Source organism: Ambystoma mexicanum, chromosome 1p, assembly GCF_040938575.1.
Source record: "Ambystoma mexicanum isolate Mex_15411 chromosome 1p, UKY_AmexF1_1, whole genome shotgun sequence".
Classification (NCBI taxonomy): domain Eukaryota; kingdom Metazoa; phylum Chordata; class Amphibia; order Caudata; family Ambystomatidae; genus Ambystoma; species Ambystoma mexicanum.
Genome location: NC_090921.1, coordinates 10,363,510 through 10,380,878, shown reverse-complemented (window position 1 = coordinate 10,380,878; position 17,369 = coordinate 10,363,510).

Sequence of the window (17,369 nt, the reverse complement as noted above, 5' to 3'; positions counted from 1 at the left end):
AGTTGTGCCCCAGATGGGGAAACCTGCAAGCATGAGAGTGTGCCACTGGGCAAGGAAAGGAAGCACAGACACCCTTAAAGTAAGGAAGGACCAGAGTAATTGAGGCACAGGTGTCCCAATGCCAGAAAAAATGATGAGAATAGAAGGTCCATTGTTGCGAGGATGAAGGGGGCAAGCTCTGAGCCGTCAGGAACATTACAGGCAAGGAGCACAGTGAACAGGAGGACGAGTGCATGAAGATCACTATGCTAAAAGTTGGGGGGCCAGTCCAGTGGTGCACACACAACATATGTCCCTGTGCAAAGAAGGAGATAGTGGGCCTCATTACGAGGCAGGCGCTGACAGAATGATGGGGGCCGGTATGGGACCGGCCCCCTTCATTCCGTCAGGGCCGATTACAAGGTCCCCTTTGCAGGACTCGGTTCAGACGTCTGGTAAAACCAGACGTCTTTTCCGGGTCCTGCGAGGGGAATAGGGAGGTAACAACAGGACACTTATAATGTGCCCGTTGTTACCTCCATCCCTATTCCCATTGAGCCCTTTGGGGGCTCAAATGGGAATGGGGAATGGTTCCTAAAAGGAGGAATTAACAGGTCCTCCTATGTCGGAATGACCCGGTTATTCCTCATTGCAGGAACCCGGTAAATGAGCCTGGTTTGGTGGCAGCCATGGAGCTACTAGCTCCATGGCTACCGCCAAACTCGTAATGCGGGCCAGTGTGTTTATAATTAAGAGGAAGTTACCTGGTGAACAGCATGTGGTGCTGCGCTGGTCAAATTGGTGCAAAATGGAGACTGTCTCTGCCACCCACGAGAGGGCCACTAGGGGCTTGAAAGTCGTATGAAGAGGGCCTGCTTTGTGTGGCTTGATGTGGTGCAGCCATTCGGGAAGAATAGGTGCCATCGACCGAGTTGACGGTTGAGCTGCAAAGCCCTGTGAGGCCCCACGTCTAGTGCTAGAATGCTGATGTCAGAGGGGGCACCTGGGGAGTTGGCGATGAAGTGGAATGCTGGCCATGTATGAGGTAGTCTCAAAGAGTTCGTTCTCCAGTGCTGTCAGAAAAGGCCGAAATAGTGTGGCGTAGCTAGAAGACGTTCGAGTCTTTCGAGTACAGCACCCAACAGCATTGTGCCAACGTGATCAGGAAGCTGGATCCCGTCAAGCCTATAAGGGATAGTATGGCTTGCGGCTAGTTTAGGAAGGACAGCATGGTGTCAGAGGTGCTACGGGAGACTATATGAAATGTATTCATTTTCTGACTATGTGACGTTTGTTGAAAATTACTGCCATGAGGAAGTAGTGAGTGAGCCCCGCCATCTCTTTTATGGGCAATCGTCTTAGGAGGTACTGTAAGGGTGATGGAGGAGCATGGAGAATTCTTTTTTTCCTTTTTTGTTGTTGTTTTTTGCATATGAGGTTGTGTCAAGAAGAGGAGACAGTTGGATGTATCAGAATGTGCTTTTAGTGACTTGCAGGTTCATACTGTGTTTGGAAAACAGTGGGGCCGCAAGTTTTTGAGTTAAGTAATGGTGTCAGGTAACTATTGTGCTGTAATGAAACAGCAATTTCATGAACGAGAATGTGATGTCGAAAGCGTTTCGCGGGCTAGAGGAAGTTGCTGCAAATGAAGGCCAAGGTGACAATAGCAGGAGAGGAGCCACTGCCGTTCAGCTGTCTCATGAGGTACTGTAAGTGTGCTCGTGGAGAAAAAAGCAGGAGGGCACAAGTGCTCTTATTGGAATGCTATTATGAAGTGTACGCATGGATTTTAAGTTATGTGCAGTAGAAGGGATCACAGCTATTGAGGATTTGCAGCATTAAGTTGCAAGAACGCAACATGGACTTTTAGGATTGTAATTACTTACAGTGGACATGCTGTGTTGAGTGTTATGTGTATGTGTTATGTTGTATGCAATGTTAGACATAACAAAGCTTTGAGGATTTGCAGCATTAAGTTGCCATAACGCAACAAGGACCATTAGAAGGATAAAGATGTTAAATATTGTTTGACGTTCACAGTAATGTGTAATGCGATGAAAACGCCACTTAAAGTGTGGTGAGGGAGTCCCCCGTGGTATATTGAAGGGAGGTTGTGCCTTCTGCAATGGTAGAAGAAGGTTAAGCCTTTCACAAGAAATAAGAGGATGGGTTTGGCCGTTCCCATAGAAGCAGATGGGGATGGTCATGCTTCCCGCAAGTGGTAAAGGGGAGGTCATGCCTGTCACCACTGATGAGACGTGGGATTAGTAATTTTCCTGAGTGATTAAGGGGGAGTTATGCCTCCCACCGTTGTTTTTACAGAGTAGCACATCTCTTTAAAGGTGCACTGTTGTGGTGAGAATATATATGTGGTGTTTTTGATAGAAAGGGAGATGTTTTGTAATCTGCCTTGTGTGTGTATGTGGTGTCCCGTGAAGAAAAGGAGATGTGTTGTAATGTGCTTTTGAGTATTGGCGGAAGTTTGTGTTGTCGTGTAGAATGTTATTGTGTGGATGAAAGAATGGTGACTGTCGTGTAGAATGTTATTGTGTGGATGAGAGAATGTTGGTGATGAGAGATCCTAGCCCAGGCTGCTAGAGAGAGCCCTGCCTGGGTGATGGATGCCATTGTCTGCTCTATGTCTCTTATGTAACTGTAACCAAAGAAGATGCTATTAAAGCTAAGAGGAACATACCATGAAGACTAGGAGGTCACTTTATTTCAGAAACAATTAGACTGCTGAAAAGCCATCCGTGAGCTCACTAGTACCACGCCATTGCAGCCATCTAATTTAAATTCAGCAAACATTTGATAAAATGTTGAGGCTCCAAGGGGGATGAACTCAAAATTTTACCTGACATAGAGTTCCATGGCATCGGACCGAAAAAGCCCTTCAACACAAAAAATGTATTTTCTTTTCCTGTGCACGTATTTAAGATTTGTAGATATCAATTCAATGCAGCGTGTTCTAATTCCCCTGAATACAGTCTTTTTTGTGCATTTTTCATAAAGCCCCAGCACATCATCAGCAGGGCCTGATCGTATGTGAGGCGGCCCATTACGGGAAAGTGGTACATGTGATGTACAAACATCACTCAGAAACAAAAGGTGACTCCCAAAAATCCTGACCTTCGACTCAAGTCCAGAAAGAAAGTTGTGTTTTGTTTTAGGGCACCCCCGTTTGAACATCACCTGTTTTAAAAATATTGAGGGCTGGATTTTTTCAGAGACATCATTGTTTCTCTGGCCTCAGGTCTAGTGCTTTCAAACGAGACCTTTTTTGTAAAAATCATCAAATGTATGAATTTACTGCAAAACTTTATTTTCACTGAAAAAAGTGAGTTTTGTGTACAAAAGTGATTTTACATGGTTTTTTCACCAGACTTCGTTTTTTTGCTCAGAATCATGTTAGGCTTGGGGCCAATATGTTTTAATTATTTTCCATCTATCAACAATATCCTTTGGAGGGTGCAAGCATCACATATCATGCTCTCTGAAAAAAAAGCAACCCCAAAAAATGCAATCTATGCTATATTCGGTTCGTCAGGTTAGGTATGAAATTTACAGACTATTAAGGATGTGTTCAAACAGGTACTGTGTTTGCCATTGCCCTATATTTTTTCTGACATGGTGACGTTGGCAGCCAGCTGCCAGGCTACCACGTTACAAATCATACATGAAGTTTCATCACGTGCCTACGAGTCACTCCAACGGCACCTCTTAATTCAATTAAATCAACTTGAAAATAGGTGTGTGAAAACGGACAGACGGGGTGGGGAGAATGGGGGTGGCATAGGGTGCAGAGAGAGACTAAGAGGGGTAGTGTGGGTGGAGAGGGAAGCCCATGCCGCATACTAGTCAGTGAAAGTATAATATTAATCCAGAAGACTGCTAGGCCCCAAGCGGGACTGGCAGCTGTAAGGTTTTAAATAACAAAAGCTTCCTGTATAAACTCAGTTAGTTCCAATGTATATTGGCAATGTGCTACCAACCTGCCAATTAGACATGCTGACAAAAGAAATCCAAAACAACACACTTCAAGCTGCTCTTAACATCCCGAGAAGAGAGCACATCTCGGCAGCTAGACGGGCAGCCCACTGGTTTCCCATCAAAGAATGGGTCTCATTCAAAACCCTCACTATCACACACAAATGCATCACTCACACAGCCCCCCTACCTTTCCTCGAAAGTAATCAGAGCGTGCTCGTCCCGACCCACCAGAACACCATACTCCCACCAACTCATTATCCCCAGAGTCAAACGCGCTCGAGCAGGCGGTGCTAGCTTCCCCTTCATTGCTGCTAGGCAACGGAATTCCCTGCACTTACCCTCAGGGAAGAACCGTCACACCCTGCATTCTGCAAAGCCCTCAAAACATGGCTGGTTGAGTAACCTCTGCTCACATGCTTTCTCTTTAGTCATGCGTACTCACATCCCATGTAACCAAACGACCTCTGTACACCCTTATGTATGTATGTACCACTGTAACCAAGTTTGAAAAACCTCAGCTCACATGTTTTCTCTTTAGTCAAGCGTACTCAAGTTCTCTGTAACCAACTAACTGTGTACACCTTATATGTATGTACGTACCGCTTAACCAAGTAACTTACCTACCTCTGTAACAGCGCCGCAGCTATACAAATAAAATAAATAAATATGCTGAACTTAACAATGACAGACTGGCTGAGAAATAGCAAAGTCTGAGAAAGCATCCCTTCTGCTAGACCTGGCATCGACTGGATTCAGCCTAACCCAGGGAGGGTTTTTGTCCTACCACATGGCATATTCAGACTTCATTCATGTGTGAAGGCGTGACTCCAAAGATTAGGCCAAGCCTAGGATTGACTCTTAGAGTCTGTGACGAGGGCAGAGGATTACTCATTCCAGCCAGGACCATTTGTTCTTGGGAAGGTTCTTCAGGAGGTGGGAAAAAGCAGACTGGGTGCTAAGGGACAGTGAGGATCACGTCCACCATTTTGGATCCCCCAGCATGCTCAACATTTGCCATCCAGAAACTCTACCAGAAACAAGGCACCTTGGGAACTGCCCACATAATAACCCATGCAGGAGATGTCGAACCAACCAGTGTCCTCTGCACTGTTAGTTGCTTGCCAGTTCACGCATGCTCCTTCACACAGCAGAGGTGGATTTGACTGGTGGTGGCTACTCTCCCATTAACAGGAATGGGCTTCCTCAAGTGGTGCAGTGGTCAGCTGCTCCGGGAGCTGCTATCACTTCTTGCACCATTCATAGTAGTCCTTGTTATTGTTACAGGCTACTTGATGTGTTTCATTGATGAACGGGTTGCTCCATTTTCCTCACAAGTGTGGTGGAGTGAGGCTGATTTCGGGTGAATCCCATGTTTGTGTAGGTATGCTGTCATTTCTTCCACCACTAATTCCAGCCCATCGTCAGAGATCATTAATCTGGAATAGTCTTCTCTGTGGAGTATTTTCTGAAACACAGTTGTGCAGTATTTATTTCTTACAGCATGGAGGGTTTCAACCACTTGGCCTTCTGTGAAGGGTGACGTGAGCTAAAGCGTGGTTGTGGACCCTCCGGAGTGGATGGAATTCCATAGAACAGGGTATTTGACCCATGTTCATTCTCAATAGAGGGGCTCCCACACTCCTTTGTCACTTTGCAGTGTAGCCTGCCTGGTCTAAATCAGACATCCTCACTGATGTCAGCTAGTCGTCAATCGTGTTTCACACATTTGTGGAACACTGCACACTTGTCATCACTCATGTAGCATACAGCACATTTACCTTACATCTCCAGATCCACAGGTTGCAGACCCCTGGTGTAGAACCAATTAATATTTTCTTTTTTAAATAACTGGATGCTTTTGTTAGTTGCATTAGCAGGTCTGTGAGTCTGGAAAGGGATAATGTCCACAAAAACATTCAAGCTTCATTAGACAACGCACAGCTTGATCCCTTGGCCATCTGCTTTCTTGGCAAGGACTATGGAACTCAGCCATTCTTAGGGTTTCACTGCTTTGATGGTGCTGCTGGACACCTGTTAATCATGTATTACTCTAAGCTCATCATTGGCAACGAGGGGCACCAGTATGGTTTTGGGTCAGACGGTGTGTTAGGCAAAGTTTGCAAGCAGTACCTTCTGGGACCACTACACACAACTAGGACTACAGGTGTAAGCAAAACTAACCTTTGGTATAAGTCTGTACCACACAATTTTTGGTAGCAAGCTGAGCAGTCAGGTGTATCTCAAGAGGGAATGTGAGCTTGTAAGGGTGTTACACAGAGGTCTATAATTTCAAGTATTCAGATAGACACTTATACTCAAGGTTTCTTGGTAAAACACAAATTAATTTATTACACAGTAAGTTAGAAAACATTCACTAAAAGGAGGCAATCAATATCACGCTGTAATATACTACAGTACTTTACACTATCAGGTTCTGAGACATTTAAGCTACTTTGAAGTAGGAGCAAAATGACATTCAGAGCATTTGAAGTAGGAGCAAAAAGGCATAAGTTAATAAAATGAATAATAAAGTAATTCTTAAACATTGCAAATAGTTTGAGTTCACCAGAGGAGTTGATTCAATGCAATAGGGAGGCCAAAGTCAATGGGCTGGAGTCTTGTATAGGAAAAACGGTTCTGGTAGTTTAAACAGAAAAGTCTTTGCCACGGTTCTCAGAAGTAGTTCATAGATGAAGATGAAAGGTTCATTTGTCGGGTCACTGACTAGGCCTGCAAGTTGCCAAAGTTGTACGCACTTTTGCAGTGAGAGGTAAGTTCTCTCGGTCGGGTTTTCAAAGTACCTTGTATTGAAGAAAAAGATGCAGCTGAAGACTTCTGTCCCTGGCAGTTCCTGCAGATCTCGCTGTTCCGGAGCCTCAGTCGTGGGGACAAGAGGGAGGATGACGGGGGTCTCCTGCACTGCACAGGAACTGGTCACAAAGCTAGCAAACTGGCAAATCTTCAATTCCGGTAGCTGTCTTAAAGCCCACAAACTGGTGTCCTTCTCCCTGGCTATTCGGTTTCCGGCAGCACTCTGAGGAAAATACAACCAGCTCAGAGAATGGTGTCCAGGTGGCTTATGAGTTGATTGGTCCCACCAACTCAAAGGGAGAAGTCATCTTTGAAGGGCTTCTCTGTAGAGATGAACTTGGCAATTCGGACCTGCAGCAGGGCTTCACCAGGCAAACCAACTGTCCAGGAGTTGCAGCCGGTCTCTACCAGCTCGTTTTCGGTTCTTTCCTTCCAGTGGTCAACTCTGCCTTCCAAGCCAAGAGACTCACCTTTTAAACAGTTTTCTCCCATTCATTCCAGCCTAGCTGCCACTCACCCTTGCCGGACAGTCAGCTAGCCAATCACATCAGAGTGCATTTGGGTCTCCTAGGAGACTAAGCACAGGGAGTTTTGGGCACCTCCCGCACTTCCTGCCCACCCCAGATACTCGGGCGCCAGAGGTGACCTTCAGCCCTGAAGCCCGCCAAAGGCGTAGAAACGAAGGAGCAAACATAGTTTGGCGCGCAGAGATGAACTCTAGAAGGACCTTTCCAAAATGAAATGGCAAAAAAAGAAGACCGGGACCTGTTTAAACAATGCGGGCTCAGACGCCATCTTGAGAAACATGGCTCCCGCGATTTTTAGCTACCGGTGTATGCGGTCGGGAAAAATGATGGTAGTTCATTGTAAAACCACTGCCACCAGCCATTTCGATAGGAAAGGGTAGCATTTGACTGCTACATGAGTTTCTAGACATGGGGGATACCCTTCATCACTATATTGGAAGATAGTGTGTGCTGGGCCTAAGAATCTAAAAAGACTAGTAAAGCCAATTTAACTTTACATTCTCTGGGAAACAGTAACTTATCCCAGAGAAGGTGTTTAAACCTTGGGACAGCCAAAAACGGCTTCCCTGTGTCACTGCACTGAGGGTGCTGTGTGACACACATGAAAAGATGATGCCTACGGAGTTGTCTAAAACTCCATAATAAAAGAACACAAGAGTAAAACACACATCAAAATACATGAGAGAGTGGGAAAAAAGGCTCACACTCTCTCCACGTAACAAAATCAAGTCCTCAAAATCGAGCAAAGTTGCTGGGGATCTCTAAGGTGAAGGAAATAAGCACATTTATAAGAATTCTCCTTAACACTCGTCCCCCCAGACTAAGGGACAGGAGGATTTAATCCACCCCTGGATGAATCTCCATACTCCAGTCGGTCAAACATTCTGGAGAGACCATCAGCATTTTGGTGATTACACCCTCACCTGTGTTCAATGGTAAAACCTAACCCCTGTAGGCTGATTGACCATCTTAACAATTTAGGATTTTCCCCTTTCATCTGCATTAACCATCTGAAGGGTTGGTGGTCCGTCTGAATCACAAAAGTAGACCCATACAAGTGTGGTCTAAACTTCATCAGAGACCACACAATGGCAAAACACTCACGTTCTATGGTTGCCCACCTTGTCTCAGGTTCCTTCAGCTTCCTGCTGATAAAGGAGATGGGGTGTTGACTACCTTTCTCATCCAGCTGACTCAGAACTGCACCTATACCTGTATTGGAAGCATCTGTTTGCACAATGAAGGTGTGGCTGTAGTCAGGAGCTCTTACGACTGGAGCTTGATAAAGGGCTTTCTTAAATCCGTCAAATGCCTTAGTGCACTCCTCATTCCACCTGGCCTTCTTGGGGAATGTGGGTGAGGAGACCACATACAAGGGAGAAGCTATTGACCCATAGTTCTCTATGAAGTTCCTATAATAACCAGTGAGACCTAAGAAGGCTCTCACTTGGGTTTGAGTAGTAGGGGTGGCCCATTCTTGTACAGCTTGTCCTTTACTAGGCAATGGCCTTATTTCACCCCCTCCTACCTCTTGTCCAAGGTAGAACACTTTGCTCTGACCAATTTGACATTTACTTCCCTTTATGGTCAGATGGGCCTGCTCAAGAGCCTGCAAAACATATCCTTAGTCAACATGTTCTTTCCAAGTAGGGCTGAACACAGCAATGTCATCCAAGTATGCCATGCAGAAGTCTTCCATCCCATTCAGAACTTGATTAACCATCCTTAGAAATGTTGCAGGTGCCTTCTTTAGTCAAAAAGGCATTACCTTAAACTGGTAGAAGCCTGCTAAGGTAGAAAATGCAGTTTTATCCTTGGCATGGTGTGTCAGAGACATTTGCCAATAGCCTGATGTTAGGTCAAATCTACTGAGGTACTTGGCTGAACCAAGTTTGTCCACCAGTTCTTCTGTCCTAGGTAATCACACCTTGGTTTGCAGGAGAGGTTTTCTTTGCTTTTTAGACTTTGTTTTTTCCATTTCGCCCTCCTTATTAACAAGGCTCCGGGTTTTTGCTGTCACCTTGGTTTTTCTTAAATTGTATATGGTATGATTCTGTTCTTTTCCCAATTGCATTGGACCGACCAATTGATAGACCCCTTACGGTAAGCCAATACAATTTCCTGGGCAATTCGCCTCCTGCAGGCTGTCAATCTCAATTGGCTGAGTTCTATCCACAATGCTTGCTTTACCAAGACCCGTTTCCGCTCCACATCAGGATCAAAGGCACAGGGTCCGCAGTCTCCTGATGGTATTGTGGAACCTGCTGACTCCGAAAATGTGCAAATTCGATCCTTCTATGTGTCAGGTACCCCCTGCTTGGGTTCACAATTTTCTCTGCAGTCCTGCCCAAGGGAGTCTCAGAATCTCCCCGTCTTTTCAGCAGGGTCACCAACAGTTCACTAGGTGTAGACCCAATGACCACCAGTAGGGCAGGGCAGGGCAAAATTAAAGTGAGCCGTCCTGGGTGTCACTTTAAAATATTCACTTATACCCCCCAGGTGGTAAGTTCCACACCATTGCCCACATCTTGTCACTAGGTATCAAGAGGAGGAGACAACGGGGGGAACTAGGGAAGGGTGGTAAGAGGAAGGCAAGAAAAAAAAGGGGGGAGGGAGGAGAGGAGGGGAAGGAAGGGCGAGGGAGAGGTGGAGAGGGTCCTCTGTTAATGGTACAGTGCCCAAAGTGCTGCTCAGGATCGAGTTCCAATCCCTGGTTCCCAGGCTTCTTCCAGGCCACTGCGGTTCTATACACAAACCTAAGCAGCAGAGCACAGGAACCTGGAAGCAAGCCCTTACCTCTCTCTTCGAGGTCCACACCTAGCCGCGCTACTCGCGGTCGCACCTTTCCTCTTCCTCTGGCTCACAAACTCTGCTCTCCTGCAAATCCTCTGAGCCTCGGAGCCTTCGGAGATTTTTCCTGCTCCTTAGCCCAAAGCGCAAGGTGTAAACGCGCGAGGTATAGCCAAGGTGTAAACGCCGAGTCTCACTCTGCCGTCTCTCGTCCCAGGCTGAGGAGGGCTGAGGAGTGGACCTTACACAAGACACACAAGACACGGGTCGTCAAGCCGCACTGTTCGAGTACTTCGAGATCGTAACAGCCGCTTCTGACAACCTCCAAGTCCTAGGTAATGGATGGGCATCAGTCTTTGTGACTGCATTCAGAGCTCTAAAGTCCACACAAAATCTCAACTCTTTGGATCCTGCCTTTGGCACTAGTACAACTGGACTAGACCATGGACTTGTAGATGGCTCTACTACCCCGAGATCAAGCATCTTGCTGACCTCGTCCTTTATGTGGGTTCTTACATGGTCTGCCAACCTGTAACCTCTGCTTTTGACACGTAAACAGTCACCAGTGAGAATATCATGGCGGCCCCAAGGTGTCAAGCCTGGTTATAGTCAAAACAGGGAGGCAAACTGATTTAACAGAAACTTGCACTCCTCCTGTTGTTGCAGTGTCAGATTAGAAGAGAGATTAACTCCTTTCTTATCATCTAAAGGTTGTCCCCTGAGGCGAGCAGGTAGGGGTTCAATCTCCTCTTCCTCCTGAGTAGAAGCTAGAAGCAAAGCTCCCACTTCTTGTCTTGAGACATAGGCTTTTAGACGGTTGGTGTGAAAGACCCTGGGAGCCTCCTTAGGATTGCCTAAGTCCACCAAATAATTGACTTCTCCAAGTTTTCCCACAACCTTGAGGGGTCTAATCCATTTGTCCTGTAAGGCCCTATGCCTTGTAGGTACCATAACTAGAACTTGCTGGTCTTGAAAAAACTCAACCATGTTGGCCTTCTGGTCATGCCAATGCTTCACCAGAGCCTGACCTGCTTTCAAGTTCTCAGATGCTTCTGTCATCATGTGTGTCATTCTCCTCCAGAGACCAAGCACATAGTCAGTGACTCTCACTGGCTTGGAGGAAGGAGCACTCTCCAAACCCTCCTTAATTAGGGCCAAGGGACCTCCAACTGGATGACCGTAGAGAAGCTCAAATGGACTAAATCCAACTCACTCCTGAGGGACTTCTCTATAAGCAAATAGCAGGCATGGCAGTATAAGGTCCCACTTTCTTGTTAAGGGGTTCTTCTAAAGCACCTATCATGCTCTTCATAGTTCTATTAGACCTCCCTACCAATCCAATCATTTGGGGATGGTAGGCAGTTGAGATCTTGTAAGTCACTCCACAGTTTTTCCACATGGCCTACATGTAGTGGGACATAATGTTTCATCCCCTGTCAGAGATTACTTCCTTAGGAAAACCTACCCTGGTAAAAATACCAAGTAGGGCCTTAGCAACAGCCTGAGCTGTAACAGTGCTCGTAGGTATGGCTTCAGGATACCTAGTAGATGGTCTACTACAACCAAAATAAATGTCACGCTCACCTGGTCTCCACGGGGGCGTAGCACGTAGCCGCACTAATGATGTCTGCACTGGTGTAGCACTGCTTGAATGATGATGTCCTCTCCCTTGTTATCACCCCAGGAGACTTTTGTCTGATATGTCGAAACAAGATATTAGCTATTGAGTGGTGGTGGGTAGGTCCCACCTCCTTTAACCTCCTGATGCCCAACTCCTCTTCTGTCTCACCGTGGAGTTTTGTGAGGTTGGCTCTCCGTCCTGCTTGTCTTTTTAGCAGGGGCGCAGTAAGCACAGTTTTTCCATGGACCTAGTTACTTCACTGGTCCAGTGTGGGTGTCGTAAAGTCTGGAATATCTGCATTTAACAGGTAAGTCTCTATTCCAATGGACGCTTGGTATAGGTTCTCAAAGTCTTTATTGCCCCAGATTTAAAAGTGTTTTGTCTTTTCTTTCAGGCACGGTCTCGTGCAGATTTTGGATGAAGAATTGACTCTTCCTAGGATGCTGAGCAGGTTCCCTTCAGGTGAGTATTAGTGCGAGTGAGTGGCGTTGAATGTCTGAATAACTGTTTGTTTTTCGTGCGCGACTAACCTGCTGTTTCTTTCCTTCTGTGCAGGCGTGGCACGGCTCCAGGATGGCTAATGGAAGAATCGCTCTAACGTATTCCGGTGGAATGCAGACCCCTGGGTGAGTATTGGATGCCTGCGCGGATGCCTTCTTCTCTGCAAGGACGGCGATCTGAAGATCAGCTGAAGGCAAGACCAATTGGATGAAAACTGCAGGTAAGGCCTTCGTTGGTGTACTAACTCCTGTTCTCTTCTCTTTCTTCTTTCAGGTACCGATGGATGGAAATCTCAGAACGGGCGTGGCTGTAGAAGTTTGAGGATTGAGCAGGCACGGTGGGTGTTACGCTGCAGGAGTGCAGAATAACGCAAAGCGTTTTCTGCCTGCAGGGTGTGGATTAAATAGCCTTGCAAGTAGTTCCAGGTAAAGTAGTCCCTTTATCACACCCTGCCTTTCAGGTAAAGTAGTCCCTCAGCCACACCCAGGGTATGCAGAAAGGCTCAGCCTCACTAGGCTGAGTAAGTAGTCCCATGCAGTTCAATCCATCTTATGAGCCTGGCGCCAAAGGCGCCAGTACTGAGTCCAGGAGGTTCTGGGACACTCCTTGGAGCACGCACCATGACAATAAATCGATTGCCTGAAGAGGTTGCAGGGTATAAGGGACCAACAATGTTGATTCCTACCCTCTCAAAAGGGACTCCCACCACTGGGAGAGGCACCAAGGGTGCCACATTATTGGCTCCTCTCTTGCCAGATGTGACATCTCCTACAGAATGTATCTACATCAGACCCCAACTTAAGCCAGTAGAAATAAAGAGAGAGCCTTTCCTTGGTCTTCTTTAAACTCATGTGACCAGCCAAAGGAATCTCATGGGCTAACTGTAGGAACTGTTGTCTCATCTCTAGAGGCACTACAAGTCTTCTGTAGTCCCCTGGGATAGACTCAGTTGGGTCACTGTAGAAGAGGCCATCTTCCCAGTACAACCTGTGCTTCCCTGGCTCTTGCCCGTCCAGCTCGTAAGCTGCCTGTTGGCGAAGTCCTTCAAGAGTAGGGCACTCTCTTTGACCTCTGCTGACGTCTGCCCTACAGGGACCACCTTCTGCCAGTAAAGACTGCAGCTCAGGGTGTCCTTTAGGATCCAGATCTCCAACAGGGGGAAGGTCTTCTTCCAGTTCTGAATTTTCAGCAGCTGATTCAACCTTTCCTGGTTGTTCCTCACACTCAGCCTCAGCTGGTGGAGCAGTCACAGGTGTGACTTTGGACAGTCCTCTCGGGATGTTCTTGTTGGAAGCACAGGAGTGCTCTCTTGCTTTTTCTTGGAGACCTTGGGCTTCCCCTTTGTCTCCTTCTTCTTGGAAATAGCAGTTAGGTTCCTGTGGACTGGGTGTGTTATAGGTTCTCCTGTAACAACCTCTTGAAAGACTTTTAAGGTAATATCTTTGGCCTTCTTTGTCTGTTCCTGTTTACTTTTACTGGGAGGCCTGAGGGAGCTTGATACAACTCCAAGAGTTTTTAAGTCATTCCCCAACAAGACTCTCCCAGGCACCTCACTCTGCACACTAAAAGGTAACTCGACAGTCATGGTGTTGCACTGGATGAGAGCTGGTAATCTTGGAAGCATTTGAGCAGGGCCTCCGGCAAGTTTACTGAGGCCTTTGGATGCCTTAGCAACATCCTCAGGTTTGAAAAATGATTCATCCACCACTGTAATGCTGGCCCCAGTGTCTCTAATGGCAGGGGTCTCCTGAACATTTACAAGTACACTGTCCTTGTAATATTATTTTGTGTTATCTGGAATTGAATTATAGACATCTAAATTCTTCTGTTTCCACAGACCCAGGGACACTAAACAAACACTGGCAGAGACTCCAATGGGGTCTTCAGCCAGTAGTTTAAAATTTCCACTTGCCATATGTACTTTTCCCTCTGGGGAAAGGGCCAAGGAGGCAGTGTGGACCCCTGAAGGTTTACCCTTGCATCTGGGATCCCCTTCCACATGGTCAGTAGACCCACAAGCATAACATTTTCCAAATGTTTCGCGAATGGGGGTTTCTGCTGACCTCCCTCTGGTTTAGCACCAGAGGTTTCACTAGCCTGATTCAGTTTCACTTGTGGCTTATCCATCTTATGTTTGGGACCCTCTTTTGGATTGGAGGCATTAGAAATCTCTTTGCCATCTGTCTTTTTCTGCTTCCCATCATCCTTTTTCTGAGTTGCCCCAGAATCCTTGTGAGTAGCCCTGTTGGCAACCCACAGTCAGCAGCCTTTGCTAACTTCTTTGGATCAATTTCCTTAAAGTAAGCCAAGTGCTGTCTCAGCTCAGGAGAGCAGGCATCAAAAATAGATTCCAACAAAAATAGATTTCATATTCCTTCAAAAGTGTTAACTCTGTAACCTTTTACCCAACCATCTAAGTTCTTCAAACATTCACACACCCAGGTAGCCCAAGGGGTACCATCATGCTTTTTGAGGGTCCTAAATCTCTTAAGGTACTGGAAAGGAGTTTTCCCAAATCTAGCTATCAAAGCTAGCTTCACATGTTCATACTCCAATCTTTCAAGTTCCCCCACCTCCATCACAGCATCAGTTGCAACCTGGGGGAGCCTAGACAAAAGGCAAGGAATCAGCCGATTCCCTGTGAAACCCTGAATCCCATAGTTATACTCAAAAGCAGCCAACCGATCCAAAATATCAAGCTTCACCTCATACATACTGACAGCTTCCTTAGGCATTCAGGTCTCTTAGTACTGGAAGACCTAGAAGACTCTGGGATAGAACCATTTTCAAGAGACAATTATTTCATTTAAAGAGTATGATGCATTTCCATTTCTCTGAGTTTGATTTCTTGATGTTTACTTTCAGTTTGCATTTGGAGCCTTTTGAACTCTAACTCAAGTCTCATTCTTTCAGGTGAGACACATTCTGGACTCAGTACTGGACCTGGTAGGGTCCCTGTGGCTAAAGGTTGAGGCCTAAGAGCTTGTTGAGGTGCAGAGGGGCTCACATCCTGAGACGTCTCTAACTCTTTTTGCTCATCAATAACATATACGAGCTATATGATGGTCTAAACAATACAGATGATACTTCAAATCTTACTAAAAAAGAAAAATTGGCATTAAAGGATCTCGGTAAACAGATTTCATCATTCCTCTCACAACTGGGGTAAAAGTAAAATATACCAGATGTTGCTCTACATCATTAAGAATATATACTAAATAGGGAAATCGTGTAGGAGTACGGGGAAACGTTGACAGAACATCCATTGTGAACCAATTAGTTTGGACTTCACTATTTTGTGTGCAAACTACTCCTACTCCTAAATGGAAATTAATGACTGTTTTTCTTTTTTGGACTCATGGTGGGATCACCCATGTATATACTCATATTTTTTCTGTTTATTTATTTTCTGTTCCTTCCCCCCGGTTCCTTGTTTGTGTGTTTTGTTTGATTGTTTTCGTATATTCTATGCATATATTGATACTGTTTTTTTATAATGATGAGTGCAATCACACGTTTTTCTTTTCCTACAAACGCATGGTCCCTTTTATTTTATTTGCATAATATGTGAAACATATTTTATAACCATATATAACAAAACGATTGGGAAAGTATGAAAATGGTTTAACCTGCCCATAATAAGTCACTGTTTTGAAAAAGGCCCTGGAGAGGCCGAAACACGTGTAAACAAACAGAATGTAAACAAACAGAATGTAACAAACAAAACATTACAATCAAACGGGCAATGGAGTAAATAATAAAAATGTCTCTACTTACTTCAGCGACAGTGACCAAATGTCATTTATTTATGGTAACAACAGGATAACTGGTGGCGCAGTTTAGGTGTGTACCAATCTGTTTTACAAATATTGCATGACACATAGCATGACACACACCACGTTTCCACTCATACGCTGCATATTATTGCATTGCACATCATGTAACATTTCACCTTCCAAATATAATAACATATTTCTAACGTGCCTTCAAAGCACGCCTGCCCTGCCAGGCGCACAGCACAACAAGACATGTGGTAAACAAACATGGCAGAAGCGAAGCAGCATGTATTGCCCGTTTCTGTTGTATACACACTGTCCTCATAAAAGCCGGCAAATTACAAAAAAATAAAACCTGACCGAGCCTCACCCCCGATGCTGAATAAAAGATGCACATTTTGCAATTGCAGTGCACTGGTGGACGCATGGTTGGCACCACATTGGCCTGTTCTCCAGGCTCCACGCATGCAAGTAACATTTTGCAAAGTTTTGCTGCCTGCAGGCCAGGCCAGCACAGGCAGCCAAGTAGAATGCTCACAGGCACGACGCAGGGCCCCATGCACTGCTGGTGCCAGCCTGCTGTGCACATCTATCTAGCGACTGGGAAGGAAGGGAAGAGGGCGGGGCTGGGCTGGGCCCAGGGGGGCCGTTCCCCATTTGTCTGCCTGGCCACCAGTAAATCCGCCCCTGTTTAAGAACAGATTAAATCAGTGACTCACCCCCTGAAGTGCGCCTGAAATAAACCTTTAATGAGTCTAGCAATTATTGTATAGAATTCCAGAAAGACACATTATTTGGTTTTCCTATTCTTTCTTATTTAGGGTCAGTGCTGAAAGTGTTAGACTTGTGGAACCCCTGTTCATTTTATTTTAAGAGGCCTGAACAAGAAAGCCAGCCAAGCCAGAGGCAAAGAGCCACATGGCGCTAGCTACAGCCCAGGCGCTTGCATTACATTTTTATTTTAAAAAGACACTACATCTTTTTATTTTTTTGGGGTAGCAAGGAGATCAGAGGGGTAGCAAGGCAGACCTCAGGGGTCGCAGTTTCGACCCCTGGCGACCCCTAAATGACGTCCATGCACCTAGGGCTCTGGCCTGTCTCCCCTCTTGGGCTCGTGCCTGCCCAAAGCAGCGGCCGGCCACAAGCCCCCACTGGTTGCTCGCCCACTACTTACATTTAAAAAAACAGAAAGACGCCCTGGCGTCTGTCTGTATTCCGGCCTGACTGCCAGCATGCCGAGCAGCACCGGCTTATGGGTGCAGTCGCAGAAGGTCGCCTTGCCTCCAGCAGCTCAGTGTCATGTAATTAAGCTTACATGACAGTGAGCTGGAGGTAGCGCCTTTTAAAGGGTCACGCCGGGCATAGCGCTTAAAC